The sequence below is a fragment of the Cupressus sempervirens genome, chromosome 3 (assembly GCF_028749045.1).
Source record: "Cupressus sempervirens isolate cs-2001-9-10 chromosome 3, ASM2874904v1, whole genome shotgun sequence".
NCBI lineage: Eukaryota > Viridiplantae > Streptophyta > Pinopsida > Cupressales > Cupressaceae > Cupressus > Cupressus sempervirens.
Window position 1 is genome coordinate 549,558,383 of NC_143120.1, and position 16,260 is coordinate 549,574,642.

Here is a 16,260-nt window from a genome sequence, read left to right on the forward strand (position 1 = left end):
CTCAACACTTCCCCCACCTTGACATCAAGTGTTTTTCAACACTTTTCAAATAGTTTACCTACTGTCTCTGATGTCATGATATTTCTCACTATTAGAATCAAGTCTTGAAGAAATGGCCAAGTGACTTGCACACACACACTTTAACACTTAAACAACTAAGCTATGCTAATCTTTATCTACTTTGTGTGATGTCTATGACGATTTCTTTACTATATGTTCCATCCCTAATAGTCTTTCAAGGATGTCATTGACTAGAAGACTGGGGGCATGGGGTATGTTTTGTTGATTTTTGCTTGTGGGTATACTTTGTTTGTCTATAGTGTTGTAAGCATTTATGCTTGACCTATTCAACATTTTGACTTACAAATGTATAATCCTTGACTATTTCGCAAGACCGCACTCAGGGTTTATCCTAGCGCTTATGCCTTGATACAGGTGTAATCTTGCTAAATTAAACTTAGGGAATCTAATCGCGTAGTTATCTTGACTTACATGTCTCTGATGCTTAGATTGGATTTCCACATACCTATCTGATATCGATCATATTCATATCATCATAGTTATACTAGTGATGGTTGTATGATCTCATTTCTTTGCTCAATGATGAAATTAAGATTCTAAATGTTATGCGCTTCTTGCTGGTAAACCACTTTGCATATTAGCTTGCATTTTAGGTTCATTTTCTAGCTTAGTCTTGCATTCTTGCATATGGGGAGAGCTCTCTTTCTTCATCTTTTTGTGGACATATCAGCTAACTCCTTTCATATATTTCTTCACTTTTTTCTTATTCATGTCTTTTCACCTTCTTAATCTTTCGCTTCATCTCTTTTCTATCTTGTCATCACATTATATAAAGTTTTGACCTCTTAAATGATTTTGACGTCCTAGATTCATTTTCGGGATCGAAATCCAAATTCGAGTTCATCTTGATGGTCAAAATTGTCTTTTAAAATTCTACTTTCTTCTGAGTAGTTAGCTAACCTTTTGAGGTCTAATCTCTGAATCATCACTGGGGCATCTTCATTTCTTCATGTCTTCATCATTTCCATACTTCATATCTACTTAAATCCACTATTTCATGTCTAAAATCACCTTTCTACTCATTTCGACCTTATTTTTATGCTATATCCTTCAAGGTCAACTCTAGTCAAACTGGGGCATTTTATCAATTTTTTTATATAGTCATTCTTGGGTTCTAATCATCTATCTGTCATCTTGGACATTTCTATATTCTAATTTTCTCATTTCTAGCCAATTTTTTCATCCCCTTACCTCATTTCAATTTCGATCCTGAGGGGGCAGAAATACTCTATCACTGCTTAGGAGCATTTGTTTGATCTTCTCACTTGCTCTCACTCTATCCGCTTTTCTCAGTGTTAGCATTCTTCTTTAATTCTGACATCATCTTTTCCTAGTGTTCAGTACTACCACTATCAGGCTGTACATTCAGGACTTGCTATCTATTTCTGCATTTCACTCTTCGAAATCAGACATCTATATCTACCACTACCTACTTGACTTCGATTTTCTTTGACATAATGTGTTCTCAGATCGATCACGCATTAGTCAAAGAGGGGCAAATGTAATCACCTAAAAATGGTCATCTAGACTATTAGCCCCCTTCTCAACATTTTGGCTAAATTAATTTAATCACTTACCTAAGCCAAATTGCTAATAATCAATTTATTTGATTATAACCTATAGTTTGACTATGCTATCCTAAGTTCATTATTTGATTAAAAGAACATGTCCCCTTTTAATTAAATAAAAGACCCCATTCTTCTAACCCACTTAAAGTGCACACATAAAGTCCTTTTTCTATTTTGCAATTAAAAGAAAAGGCTTTGTGACTTTTGTCTTATATGACAAGTTAACTTATATTCTATTGGTTGACTTGTGTGTGCACATGGAACACTCCTCTTTTCAAATTCCACCGTTGATCATCCACCATCTTCATCTTGATCTCTACCGTCCGTACAACTTTAAAAGGGAGAGAGCTTTCCCCCTCAAAATCCATCCATCTTTTGAACATTGTTATGCTACAGGTTTTCTAACATGTTTCTTTGGAGCTTTGTGGAGAACTTCTATTTCTTGTCTACATTCTCTCATCCATGGCATCATGGCATTCTAGCTTAGCTTAGCTTTCATTTTTACATGTAGCTTAATCTCACATAGCTTAATAATGGTATTGTAACACTCTCATCCATGCTTAGAATAGCTGCACTTTTCATATTTATTCTAGTTTAATTTTTAGTTGCATTGCATTCTTGAGGAACTCCTTGGGACATTTGCATTCTTGCATCTTGTCTTTGAAACCTCCCATTGCATGGTTTACTAGCAAGAAGAGTATCTTTAAGGCTCATCTGAGAGCCTTCTTATTCTTGAAATATACTCTCTTGCACTCCATGGATAGGGAGCTCTAAGCCGGCATCCAAGCATTCCAAACTCATGGAATCGTTTGGATAGAAGGGTTTAGAGTGTGACACATTTCTAGTGTACAGATGCAAGTTTAACTATTTGTTAACTGATGGCGCACAATATGCCCAGAGTTTCCAATGTTGAAACTTGGGCTGTGATACTAGATGTAATGCCCTACTAGGGAACCCAAAAGAAATTAACCTATTATGCCACTAAGTTTGACAAAAAAAAAATAAAGAATAAAATAACAAGAGATAACATAACAGAAGCAATAATACACATACATACATAAGGAATACAATAACAGTTACATCTCCAAAGGGTTCCATGATGTTAATCACATAAAATGTTTTATGAAGAATAAATATGATACATAACAAAGTCCACACCATAGGATAACCACAAGTATGAAATCAAATGAAAAACATACAACTACATAAGATGTCACATGGCATAACCAAAATACATAATCATCCTCTGTACAAGTCACAGGGTATGAAATGCTAAAAGAATATAATTCATGATAAAATACAATATCTCAAAGGATCTCAAAATTAAAGTATGATAAATCAGAATATGACCAATCTAGAACATAATAATAAGATCAAAAACGTAGAACAACTACACAAAAGCATCCAGCTGTTATAATTTCAATGGTATAAGAAACACTACCACTCAACCTCATGGAACCTAAATGGCTCAGTCCCACCATGCTGAGTAGATAATCTCAATTCCCAAATGGATAAAAATCCAAAAGTCATAATAATAATCTAGGAATCCTGATAACAATCCATTTCAAAGGTACCAAGTACACAACTAACATATAATCCCAAAGGCAACAAAGACATGTAAGAAACCTAATATGAATGTGGACAAGTGTCATCAAATGAGTCAACTCTAAGGTTAACTTGGTAATCTCTCTAGACTTCACCCCCCTACTGAATCTATGTGGCATCAGTATCTTTTCTTAGAGACAAGGCATACTAATGAGGCAAGATCACAACCAAGTATCCTCTCTACTCCCATCCTAGCTTGTACTAGCACTCAATACATGGTCAAGGTAATACACTGACTATTCTTAATTCATTTTAACCCCATTAATGAAATGTTATCACTTATTAATAAAACTTATAATGATTTACCCAGGCAGCCTCTTTAGGGTTGCAGCCTCCATTGCAAGCCACTTCCTAGTATACACATAGATAACCTACCTAAGCTCATAAAAATATATCTTATAAAATCAAAATATTCACCTCATTCCTATACAAACAACTAGGAAGCACCAACAGATAATTAATCGAAACCTCATAGGTTACACCACGAAAATCACAATATTCACCTCAGTCATATACAAGCAACTGGAAAACACCAACAAATAACTGGTCAAAAATCTCAAAGATTACACTAAGAAAATCACAATACATGATCTTACAAAAAAATAACTCAATCTTGTCACAGAAACACATTAATATAGTACATTTGTAGAGAATGAAATAATTGAGACTAAACAACACCACATAAGAGCATCATAGAAATAACCACTTCCTAAGCCTCTGGTAAACATGCCTATCTAGTCAAACTACTAGGTTTTCCCCAAATGCACCACAAAATAAAACCTGACATCTCAACATGCATTTAAAACAAGTGTAATTATTTAGTCTTCTTTTTTTAAAATATAATTCCATAAAAAATTATTTGTGTCAAACTCAAGCTTACATTTTATAACCATATCATAGTTAGATAAAGGTTATCAATCATGCAATATTATCATGCTATTAATTTAAATAATCTTAAATCATGAATGATTTAAGTAATAACATAAATGCATATTATTAGATTAAATCTTAAATTCATTTTTTTTTCTAAAATATTAATTTAACTTCTATTTAAGTCTAATAGTAATATTTATTTTTCCTTTAATTCATAATGCAACTCGAGATAACTCAAACTTGAAATTATAATTATAATTAAACTATTTACAATTTTTCTCATAATATTTAAATATTCATAACTAGATCATTATAAAGTTAACTATAACTAAATATATATAACAAGTTATAACCCACTCACTATTTTTAAAAAGAATTAATATTAAAAACCCAATTATAAGATAATATGTAGTATTTATTTATTTAATTTTCAAGATAAATAAATATTAATTTTTTAATACTTTTCTTTTTAATTTCTGAAATTAATAATTAATCATTAAAAATTTTAAATAGATAAATCTAAAAATTAACTTATAATTTTATAAAATTAAAATAAACATCAAATTGGTATTTTTGCATGTCTTTGATCTCCCAAATCATGCAACCATAATATAATTAGTTTTCTATATTTAGTATATTTGTTTTCACATGGATGTATAAGTTTAGCTACAACATGCTTTTCTCTCAATTAATCTTTTATTTTTTCAATAAATTTTGTAATTAAATTATTTTAGATATAAGAAGAATATTTATCTTTATTCACAAAACTCATGATAATCACATGACATATTTAAAGTTCAAACCTTAGTTTTTGAATTTGTTTTCTTCCAATTTTCTATAATCAAATTAGAAAGGATTTTAAAAGAATGCAATCATAGTAATTTTCAAAAAAATTCTACAGTTTTCCTCAATCATGTTTTCTTGATTAATAAGTTTTCCTTTTCAAATCTACAACATAATTCTTTATCCAATTATTAATAAGAATTACGCAAGCACCAAAGAAGACACGAAGTAGATAGATCTTTCAATAAAATTCTACAATGGGTTTTCAAACCCTACCTCAAAACAACAGCTAAAATCTGAGACATCCTATGAATGCACGCAAATCCAAACCCTCCAAAACTTTAAATAATTATTTTCCTCCAATTCCAAACTTTGCTCCCCAAAAACATGTGTGTGGAGAAAAGAGCTCTAATCTCCTAACAAAGAATTTCTCAACCTAGGGTTTCAGTTTTACAAACATGCAAAAGCCTCTCCTTAAAATAAACTTTAATTATTTTAATTTATTTAATCCTTGTGCATGATTTTTACCTTTAATTAGAATAAACTTTATTTAAATTATTCTCACTTCATTTTTTAATAAGAAAGATGTTTTTAGAAATTTATTAATTTAGCTAATAATAATATTTAAAGTTGGCCCATTCATGGGTGTATTGGGGTTAATCCAATCTCAAAAAGGGAGAAGGCATTATGGATACCCCAAGAGGAGGAATGGATCAAAATTAATTTTGACGGGGCAGCAAGGGGTAACCTTGGTGTATCAAGGTGTGGATGTGTGGTAAGAGGTCATAAAGGCAACATAATTACATTTATAGCCAAACGATTACTGGATGGTACAAATAATATTGCAAAATGTTTTGCTGCAAAGAAAGCTTTGGAGTTAGGAGTAAAAATTGGACATCAATGTATACATTTGGAAGGAGACTTGGAAATCATTATCAATGGCATTAAGAAAAGAGAGACGGAGGCATGGCATATGGATCAAAGTATACAGAAAATCAAGGAGTTGCTTTTGGACTTTGAGGATTTTAAAGTTTCACATTGCTTCAGGGAAGTGAATAGAGTGGCAAACTAGCTAGCCAATTTAGGTGCCAATTCAACATTGGGTTCTCAATATGAAATTTTTGAGGACTTCTATCACCTTGGGAGTAAATAAAGAGAGGAAATTTGATGGCCATTAGATTTAATAATCCACTCATGGTACCTCAATTTGAAGTCTGAAAGGAATGGTATTATGATTTTGACTCATGAGAACATTAATCATCCCAAGGTAAGCAGAGATTTCCATGATACCAAGGTATCCCTTGTGCATGCCAAAGGAGTGTTTGGCTTTCTTTGATACCTTGTTCCAAAGAGTTTCGAGGATGTTAAATTCAGGTGAAAGGTAGGGAAAGGTCATTGTTTTTCTCTAAGACAGAAATGGAGGCAAATGTTGCTCTTGGTTCGGATTCACAAATACAAACCTAGGAAGGTCAGATATCTATGCAACACCTGAAGCACATTTTTGTTATCGATGACCCAAGATTTTTGAAAGGCATTCAACAGTTATTTTTGCTAGATTATATGGATGGTTTCTGGAAGAGGAGGTCATATTTGGATGTGGCATCATTATTTGTGGCTCTTTCTTTGATGGTGGGGGAATCAAAAGATGAGGTTTGATAGGTTGTGGCTGCAAGCATTAACAGGCAATAGCTTCTAGGACTGGATGAAATTATTCTTGGTGAGGGAACTGAAATGGGTATTGAACCCTGGCAACTGATTGGTGGTGGGGAATCCTCCATTCAACTATTGGTGGTGTAGTCATCTTCAAATTTTTAAGGTGTTCACATCCCCAAAGCAGAACAAGGATGGGAAATGATCATGGAATGCCTGGCTGGGAACATTTAGATGACAGAGGAGGAGGGGCAGGGGTTTATGAAGGCCACATCAAGGAAGAACACTTTGGCCCCTAGACAACAACTTTGCCATCAGATTGTGAAGAAATATCAGTTGAATGAGGGGGTGTCCCCAATAGAGGGAATGTGGTTTGATGCTTCTCTACTTCTGGAGGAGGGAAAAGGCAGTAGAAAGCACCACAACTTTTACTCATGAGGAAGCGGCAAACTAGTTCAAGGAGTAGCTGACAAAGGAGGTGGTGGTGCTTCTTTTTGTTATAAAGATCGGATAATATATGGGTGGGTGTTAGTACTATCAAAGTGTTAATACTCTATTTTTTGTTTTGTTTATCCAATGGTATATGTAAGGGCAACTGTAGCTTAAAATGTAAGGGTTGAAGCCATATTACCGCAATGTACTCTCTTTATTAATATCAATACAAACAAATATTACTAATCAAATATTTATATATTTATATATATATATATATATATATATATATATATATAAAGTCCATTATTTAAATGTAATTTCTAAATTTAATGTTATTAAATTAAATCAATATAATTATGCCAAATTTAGTCTTTTAATTAAATCTTTCAATTTGTTTCTTTCATTTAATTAATTTCTCAATTAGTTTAATATAATCAAATTAATTTTTCTTTATAAATTTCTCATTTAATTTAATCTTTTAATAATCTCTTTAGTTGATTTAATTATACTTAAAAATCACAACATACCCACAATGTTGAAACTCGGGCTCTGATACCAAATGTAACCCAAAAGAAATTAACCTATTATGCCACTGAGTTTGCGAAATATTTTTTTTAAAGATTAAAACAACAAGAGATAACATAGCAGAAGCAATAACACACATGCAAACATAAGGAATACAATAACAATTACATCTCCTAAAGGTTCCATGATGTTAATCACATACAAAGTTTTATTAAGATTAAATTTGATACATAACAAAGTCCACACCATAGGATAATCACAAGAACAAAATCAAATGAAATAACATACAAGTACATAAGATGGCACAGGGCATAACCAAAATGCATAATCATCCTCTGTACAAGTCATAGGGTATGAAATGCTAAAAGAATATACATCATGATAAGATAAAATATTCCAAATGATCTCAAAATAGAAGTACGATAAATCATAATATGACCATAGAACATAATCACAAGATTAGAATGGTAGAAAAATTGCAAAAAAACGTCTAGCATCGACATCCAGCTGTTGAAATCTCAATGGTATAAAAAACACTACCACCCTACCTTGTGGAACCTAAATGACCTACTCCCACTGTGATGAGGAGATAATCTCAAGTCTCAAATGGATAAAAATCCAAAAGCCTTAATAAGAATTTAGGTCAATGAATCCTAATAATAATCTATCTCAAAGGTACAAAGTACACAAATAACATATAATTCTAGATACAACAAAGACACGTAGGTAACCTAGTATGCATGTGGGCAAGTGTCATCACATGAGTCAACTATAAGGTTACCCTAGCAGTCTCTAAGGACTTCGGCTCCCTGGTGACTCTATGCAGCATTAATATCCTTTCTTACAGACAATGCTTACTAACAAGGCAAGGTCACAACCAAGCATCCTCTCTACTTCCATCCTAGCCTGTACTAGCACTCGAGGCATGGGTGATGTAATATAATTCATTTTAGTCCTATAAATGAAATGTTATCACTTATTAATACAACTTGCAATGAGTTACCCAAGTAGCCTCTTTAGGGTCGCAACCTCCATTGCAAGCCACTTCCTAGTATACACATAGATAACCTACCCTAAGCTCATAAAAGTATATCTCATAAAATCATAATATTCACCTCAGTCCTATACAAGCAAATGGAAAGCACCAATAGATAACTAATTGATACCTCACAGGTTACACCAAGAAAATCACAACATTCACCTTAGTCTTATACAAGCAACTGGAAAGGACCGATAGGTAATTGATCAAAAGCCTCAAAGGTTACACCAAGAAAATCACAATACATGAGCTTACAAAAATATAGCTTGATCTCAACACAAAGACACATGAATATAGTACATTTGTTGGGAATGAAGTAATCGGGACTAAACAACATCACATAAAAGTATCACAAAAATAACCACTTACCAAGCCTCTAGTAAACATGCCTATCTGGTCAAACTCCTAGGTTTCCCCCAAACCCACCACAAAATAAAACATGATATCTCGACATGCATTTAAAACAAGTGTAGTTATTTAGTCTTCTTCTTTTTAAATATAATTCCATAAAAAATTATTCACGTCAAATTCAAGTTTACATTTCATAATTGTATCATAGTTGGATAAAGGTTATCAATCATGTAATATTAACATGCTATTAATTTAAATAATCTTAAATCATGAATGATTTAATTAATAACATAAATGTATATTTATTTATTTTTGGTAGGTAAATAGTTTTTATTTTATTAAAATAATATTTTTTACATCATCAAAATTAGGCTCTTAAAGATGAGCCTTTCATTCACATATATACATCCTTCAAAAATCTCCTATCTAAGCTTTCTAAAGCTTATACATCTTTACCCCTAACTCCCAACTTTCAAATACATTATTTTCACATTCATCTTTACTTTATATAAAAAGAAAACATAAACTTTCTGCCATATGTCCATCTGTTCTTTCTTTGTTTCCTCCACCTGTGGCTCACACGCATCTCCTCCTCATCCATGAGGCTTCTCTACATTTCACCAGATCTTTTTTTCTTTTGCCTCTAAAAAAACCAACCAAAAAATGTCACCTTCTTTCTTCCTGAACTTCATCTCCCAAAAGCTTCACAAAATGGGACAATCCTAGAGGTGAGTTGCAGAAGATATTGTTGATCTCTTTCCCTTAATCAAGTTCTTTGTCATCATTTACGTGCTTTTGAAAACCAAAAACAAAAATAGACAAAATTAAACATCTTTTACTACCCTCTTAATTCATCACTCCTCTACCCTTACTAGAAATTTGGCATGCACCACCCTCCTTTTCCTCCTCCCCTTGGCACTCCTCCGTTGCTTCAGATGGACAATAGGAATCCCAAAACCATCCTTCCCTTCTTTTCATTAAATTTATCAATTTCCTCCACCAACTTGGGCCAAGCCACTTTGATCTTGACTTTATAGACATCTTTGTCAACCCCTGTTGGCCACTATAGAAACCCTAACTTTCTAAGTTTCCTACCCTCCTCTATATTTTTGTAGCATTTTCTATAATCAAAACCCTTCCATGGCCATGCCCACTCTGATAGGGAATCAATTCCTACAATCAAGTTTGCCGAAAACAACCTCTTTATAACCCATTCAACCTCTTCCACAAGACATACTAGCTCCAAGCCCCACGTTATTACTATCGCCACTATATCAGCATTTATCTTCCAACAATGACAAGAGTTTTGAAATAGCTCCCCTACCATCTCCTTCATGGCATCTACCACACCTGGCATGGGCACTTAAGCAACAATTTCAACCTCATATTCTACACTAGACCAAACTAAGCTTTTTGTTGCCTGTTCATTTTAAAGGTAAAAGTCACTTCCATTCTTCCTATCTCTTCAATCACTCTTAGCTCTTTATGATTTACTATTCAAACTGTTAGAAAATCCTTTTTAACTTCACTATATAAAGCCTATCAATAGTTTCCTAACTTGTAAAATTTCCCATCGACACTCCCAAAAATCATGTTTTTTAAAAATTTTGCACCCTCTCATAATGAAAACATTTATTATAGATCTTCCAAAACTATTCATCTTGCTTTTACTAGCAGTCCTTTATGACGTCACTCACCTTACAATTGCATCTATGCTAAACACATAAAAAACTAATAAATGCCTTAATCATATTTGCCAATTCCATTCCAACAGCTACACATTTCAAAAACTAACCTTCCATCCTCTGTGAAACCTACCACCCATTTTGAAAGGGTGTTTACTTCTCTGTTAGCTTCTCTATAGACATGATATATTTGAAATTCATCAAAGGCATTTAACTCTTAATTTATACACACTAGCAAAATTCCTAAGAGCCATGAAGAAATTGTGTTGTTTCTAACAGCTTGCACTACAACCATTGAATCCCCTTCTAAAATCACTTTACCTCATCCAACCCTTTTTGCACATTTTATTGCCAAGAGTGCAAACTAAAACTCTGCTTCGTTATTTGTTCCATTCGGTAATCTTAAAGCTCCAAAGGCTAAAATCACCCCCAAATGATCCCTAATAATGCATCTTGCACCTGATTTTCCAAGGTTTCCCTTCAATGCCCCATCAAAATTTACTTTTATCCACCCTTCTGCTGGAGCTTCCCACTTTGCACCTTCCCTCTTATTTGCCTTAGAAGTAGATTTCCCCTTCACTCCTGCCACCCCAATTTTTATCCGAGGCTGCATTTTCTAAATAGCTCTGTCATGATTCATAAACACGCATTTTGACATATTTTTCCTAAACACTTTAGTATTTACAACTTCTTCTATTCAATGATCTATCCTTTTCAAAAGTTGGTTAATTGTCTCTATCAATTCCTAAAAAAATCCTTCTATTCCTTTCCTTCCACACTTCCCATATGACAATTGAGGGGCTCACTCTCCATATACATTCAAATATATTTCTCCTTCTCATTCTTGGCCACGAAATAAAGAAAGCCTTAAGAGAGGGACTCAATTTCCAAACCACCCCAATTTTCCCTGAAGACAACTCCAGCATTTAGTTGCAATGTCACAATTCAAAAACAAATGATCAACACTTTCCTCCTCCCTCCCACACATAACACATTTTGTAGGACCCTGGAAGTCAAATTTCCTTCTTCTATCCCCTGTTAGAATTTTGGCTTGTATTGCTAGCCATGAGAAAGTTCCCACTTTTGGAAGTATTTCTTTACTCCAACATAAATCCCCATCTTCAAAACACTCTTCCTCCTTATTGTCAAAAATTTCATAACCAAGTTTTATCAAAAACTTAACAGATGTAGCCGCACACCAACTTATCATATCTTCTCTATTAATGATGTACACCTTTTTTTTATTAAAAATCTCCCTTAGAGATTGTTGTTGTACTTCAAAGAGACTATCCACTCTCCAATCTTTCCACTCCCACCTTTTCCTAAAGATTCCCTCTGTTTCCACAACATAGTTTCTAACTTTCTTACCCCATAAATCGAATAGTTTCTGTTTCAGCTCTATATCCACTTCTTTATCATCTAAAGATTTATTATCATTCCACGAGTCCTCCCAAAACTTTTCACTGTTACCATCCCCTATGACCCATGACATATGGTCTATTATTACATGCCTACATGAAAGAATAAAGTTCCAGATTGTTGAACCTGTAATCAAATTTTGAATTTTTAAAATACTTAAAATTCTCATTAGAGTCTAAGTATTTGGCCTTGATGATCCAATCCACATTTGATCTCCATAATTTTTCATTTTCTATACCAACTTTTCCCCTAGGGAAGTGTTTAGAGTGTTCCAATCTCTAATTCCAACTACTCTAAACTTTTTGGTCTGCAAATTTTTTCCCACTTAATTAATGGCCATTTTTTCTCCTCCCCTGCACCACTCCAAAAGAAATTCCTCATCTTCTTTTTCACTAAATTAATTACCTTCTTTAAGATTTTCAACTAGATCATAGAGAAAATAGGCACCACTGAGACCACCAATTTTAACATCAAAATCTTTCTTGCAGAAGACAACCATTTACCCTTCCACACATCCATCTTCCTAAAGCATTTTTTAGCCAAATCCTTCCACACTTCACTTATATTTCACCCTTGAAATAAAGGGATCCCCAAATACCTTCTCGGAAGACATCCCTATTTAATATTCAGAATTCTTCCAATTGCTGTTTTTTTATTAAAAGGATTGTTGAAAAAAAAAATTAGACTTTGCCCAATTTATCTTTTGTCCTGAAACTTTTTCATAGATTTCCAAAGTCTTTTTCATTAGTCTAGCTTCCTTCTCTGAAGCTTCACCAATTAAAAATGTGTCATCCACATACTACAAATGTGATATTGGGTTCACTCCCCTTGCCATTTTCAGCCCTTTCCATAAACCTCTCACTCTTTTATCTCTAATCAACCTCCCTAAAAATTCTACCAGAATAATAAAGAGAAAAGGAGATAATTAGGTCCCCTTGCCTAATCCCTTTTTCTAATTCAAAGAAGCCTTGGGAACTTCCATTTACCAACACAGAAAATCTTACAGAGCTTAGTCAACCCTTTACCCACCTTATCCATTCCTCATTAAAACCAAAAAAATTTAGAACTTTGAACCAAAAAAATCTATTAACCTCAACATATGCTCGCTCTATATCTAGTTTTACCATCATTCTGTTAAGTTTGTTTGTTCTTATTGAGTGGATCATTTCATGGGCAATAATCACTCCTTCAAAAATGGATCTTCCTAGAGTGAAACCAATTTTTTCCTCTGATATGGCATCATTAAGAACCCTCTTTGGCCTATTGGAAATCACCTTCAAAATGATTTTATACAAGATGTTGCATAAAGAAATTGGTCTAAAATTTTCAAAGATTCTACACTCATCTCTTTTTGGAACTAATGCAATAAAAGTATTACTCAAATCTTTTAGAACAAACCCCCTACATCTGGATTCTTCAACCATCCCCCATATCTCCTCTTTTATGCAATCCCATATAAGTCTAAAAAAACTACTTGTAAAGCCATCCATCCCTATACTTTTGTCCTTACCTAAACCCCATAAAGCTTTTTAACCTCCTCTCTTGAGACTTCAACATTTAACATCACATTCTGCCTTTCTGTAATGCACCCCAAAACCTCCTCTGCTAAAGCCTCCTCCCCATCCTATATTCTTTCCCTTCCTTTGAAAAAGTATACTACTTCTTTCTTAATCATCTTTTGATCACTAATCACCACTCCTTCCTCTTTCTTGATAGAGAAAATCTTGTTATGAGCTCTTCTTATTTTAACTGAATTGTGGAAAAACTTTGTATTCCTATCCCCTTCTTTCAGCCAAGTTTCTCTTGTTTTTTGTTTCCTATAGACTTCTTCTCTCATAAGGATTACATCATATTCTTTTTTTAGCCTCTTTTCTTCTTGGAAATCCTCCTCCTTCATCCCTTGTTGAATTATTCTTTCATTCAAAGTTTTAAGTGCTTCTTCTAGTTCATCTTTTCTTTTAAAAATGTTTTGGAAAGACTCTCTATTCCAAACTTTCAGCTTCCCCTTTATATGTTGTAGCTTCTTAAAAAAATTGAATGCCTTATTTCCTTTCCATTCTAGGGCCTCAACCCACCATTTTTCCACCATCTCCTTAAACCCATCTGGCCTTAGCCACATATTTTCAAATTTGAAAGGACGTTGGTCAGGAGCACATTCTTCCTGAATTCTTAGGCTAATAGGGAAGTGATATGAACCATAAATAGGAAAATTTCAACTTCAACTGTCCAGTCCCCCCCAGAAGGAACCTATCAAGTTTTTAAAGAATGTTGACAAAACCTGGCCTCCTATTGTTCCAAATAAAATCACCCTATTTAAAGGGAATATTAATGAGACCATTTTCCATCACAAAGGTTGAGAAATCATCCTGTCTAGTTGATCTCCACCCCTTTCCACCTTTTTTTTTCCTTCAAGTAGAGGATAGCATTTAAATATACCCCTAAAATCATAATTTCATCTTGTAGAATTTCCAAAATCTTTGTTAAAGTATTACATAATTTGCTCTTCTCTCTACTTTGAACTAGGCCATATACATTAACATTAAATTCATATCCTAATTGTTTTGAGGAAACCTTTATCCACTGCCAGTTCTTACCCATCTGCATTATAGTTCTAGCCATTGTCTCGTGATTCCATAACACACAAATCCCACCCCCCCACCCCAAGGATACCTCTACTATAGCCCACTCACTATTCCATCTACAAAACTTTCACTTCACATCATCTAAGCCTTCCAACTTTATCTTTGTTTCTTGCACTAATACCACATCCAATTTTGCTTGCTCAAGCACATTTTGTTAGGGGCATTACATCCCTCAACATTCCACAAAAGGATCTTTATCCTTTCTGAGAGGGGTTCTTCCACCTTACCATTCTCAATTTACTTTGGACCCTTACACTTCCTTTAATTTGGATCAATGCATTAATGGTTATTCTTCCCCTTTTTTGGCTCTCCCCAATATGGGCTTTACGTTTTTTACTTTCTATTTTTTCAATGGTTCTTTTTTCTTTAAGGACCATAGTCTCCTCCACCCCAAAAAAATCTTCTTCCCCTTCAGCTTCCCTCTCATAATCTTCCTCATTCAAGCTTTCCTTTGACCTTGACTCCCCTAATCCTCCTTTCAAGTTTCTAATTGGAGAGATTTCAATGTCCTTAAAACACTCTCCCATCCCACTTTCTATTTATCCTTCCAGACTTGTCATATACCCTTTAGTTTCCTCCCACCCCCTTTGTGTTTCCCTCGGCCTTTCAGACATCACTACTACCTTAATCCCATCTTCATGGGACATTTGAGGTCCTTCAGGGTCCTTACATCCCCTTTGTTCACCCCCACCAAGAGTCCTACAAATAGCACCATCCTCCATAACTGGCTCTTGCCTTTTTTCTACCCTCATTCCATCACTATCATTTAAAACCCTCCTCTACTAAGCCTTGCCCCCCTCCTTTTCTTGTTTTAATGTATTTTGCAATCCACTAAATTTTTCATCCCCAAGGGCTTTCTCCTATGCCATTTCCAGACTCTCACATAACCTACTCCCTTTTACTTGACAATTATTTGCTTTAGTTTTTAACATCGTTACATTTTCCACCTTTGCATTATCCTTTTTCAAGAGATTTGATGCCACCTCTTTCTCCTCTTCCCTTATCCAAGCCATCTCCATAACCTTCTAGGATAACCTTTCCTCTTCTTTACCTTTATAATGACCTTCTTGCTTACAACATTCTGAATCATGTTCCTCACATAGATAGAACTCGCACACCATCAACCCTTCCTCCAAAGACACTGCTTGCCTCTAGACTCCCCCTTCAATAAAGATCTAAACTATTTCAAGAATTGGGTGGCAATCATTCCATATTATGCAGATCCTTGGGAACATTTGAAGGGTTTCTCTATCCACCATTTCAACCGCCTTAATAAATGTTTCTAGCTTTTTTTCAATCGCTTTATAATAGTGTTCCTGCCAATATTCCTGAGGAAAATTTCTCAACCCCACCCATAGAGGAAATTCCTTTATTATTTCTTTTGTAGGATCAAAGTTTGGGACCCATTTTTCATATAAAATCTGAATTCTTCCAAAAAATATGGCCCACTATTCAAGATCCAATCCCTAGCTTGAGCCATTTCCACTATTACCATATAAAAGTCATTTTCTAAAGTTTTTAAAATCTTTCTATCATGCCCAAAAGGTAAGGACAAAACACACACACAATTTTTTTTTTTTTTACTAATAAAGATAATGAGGACG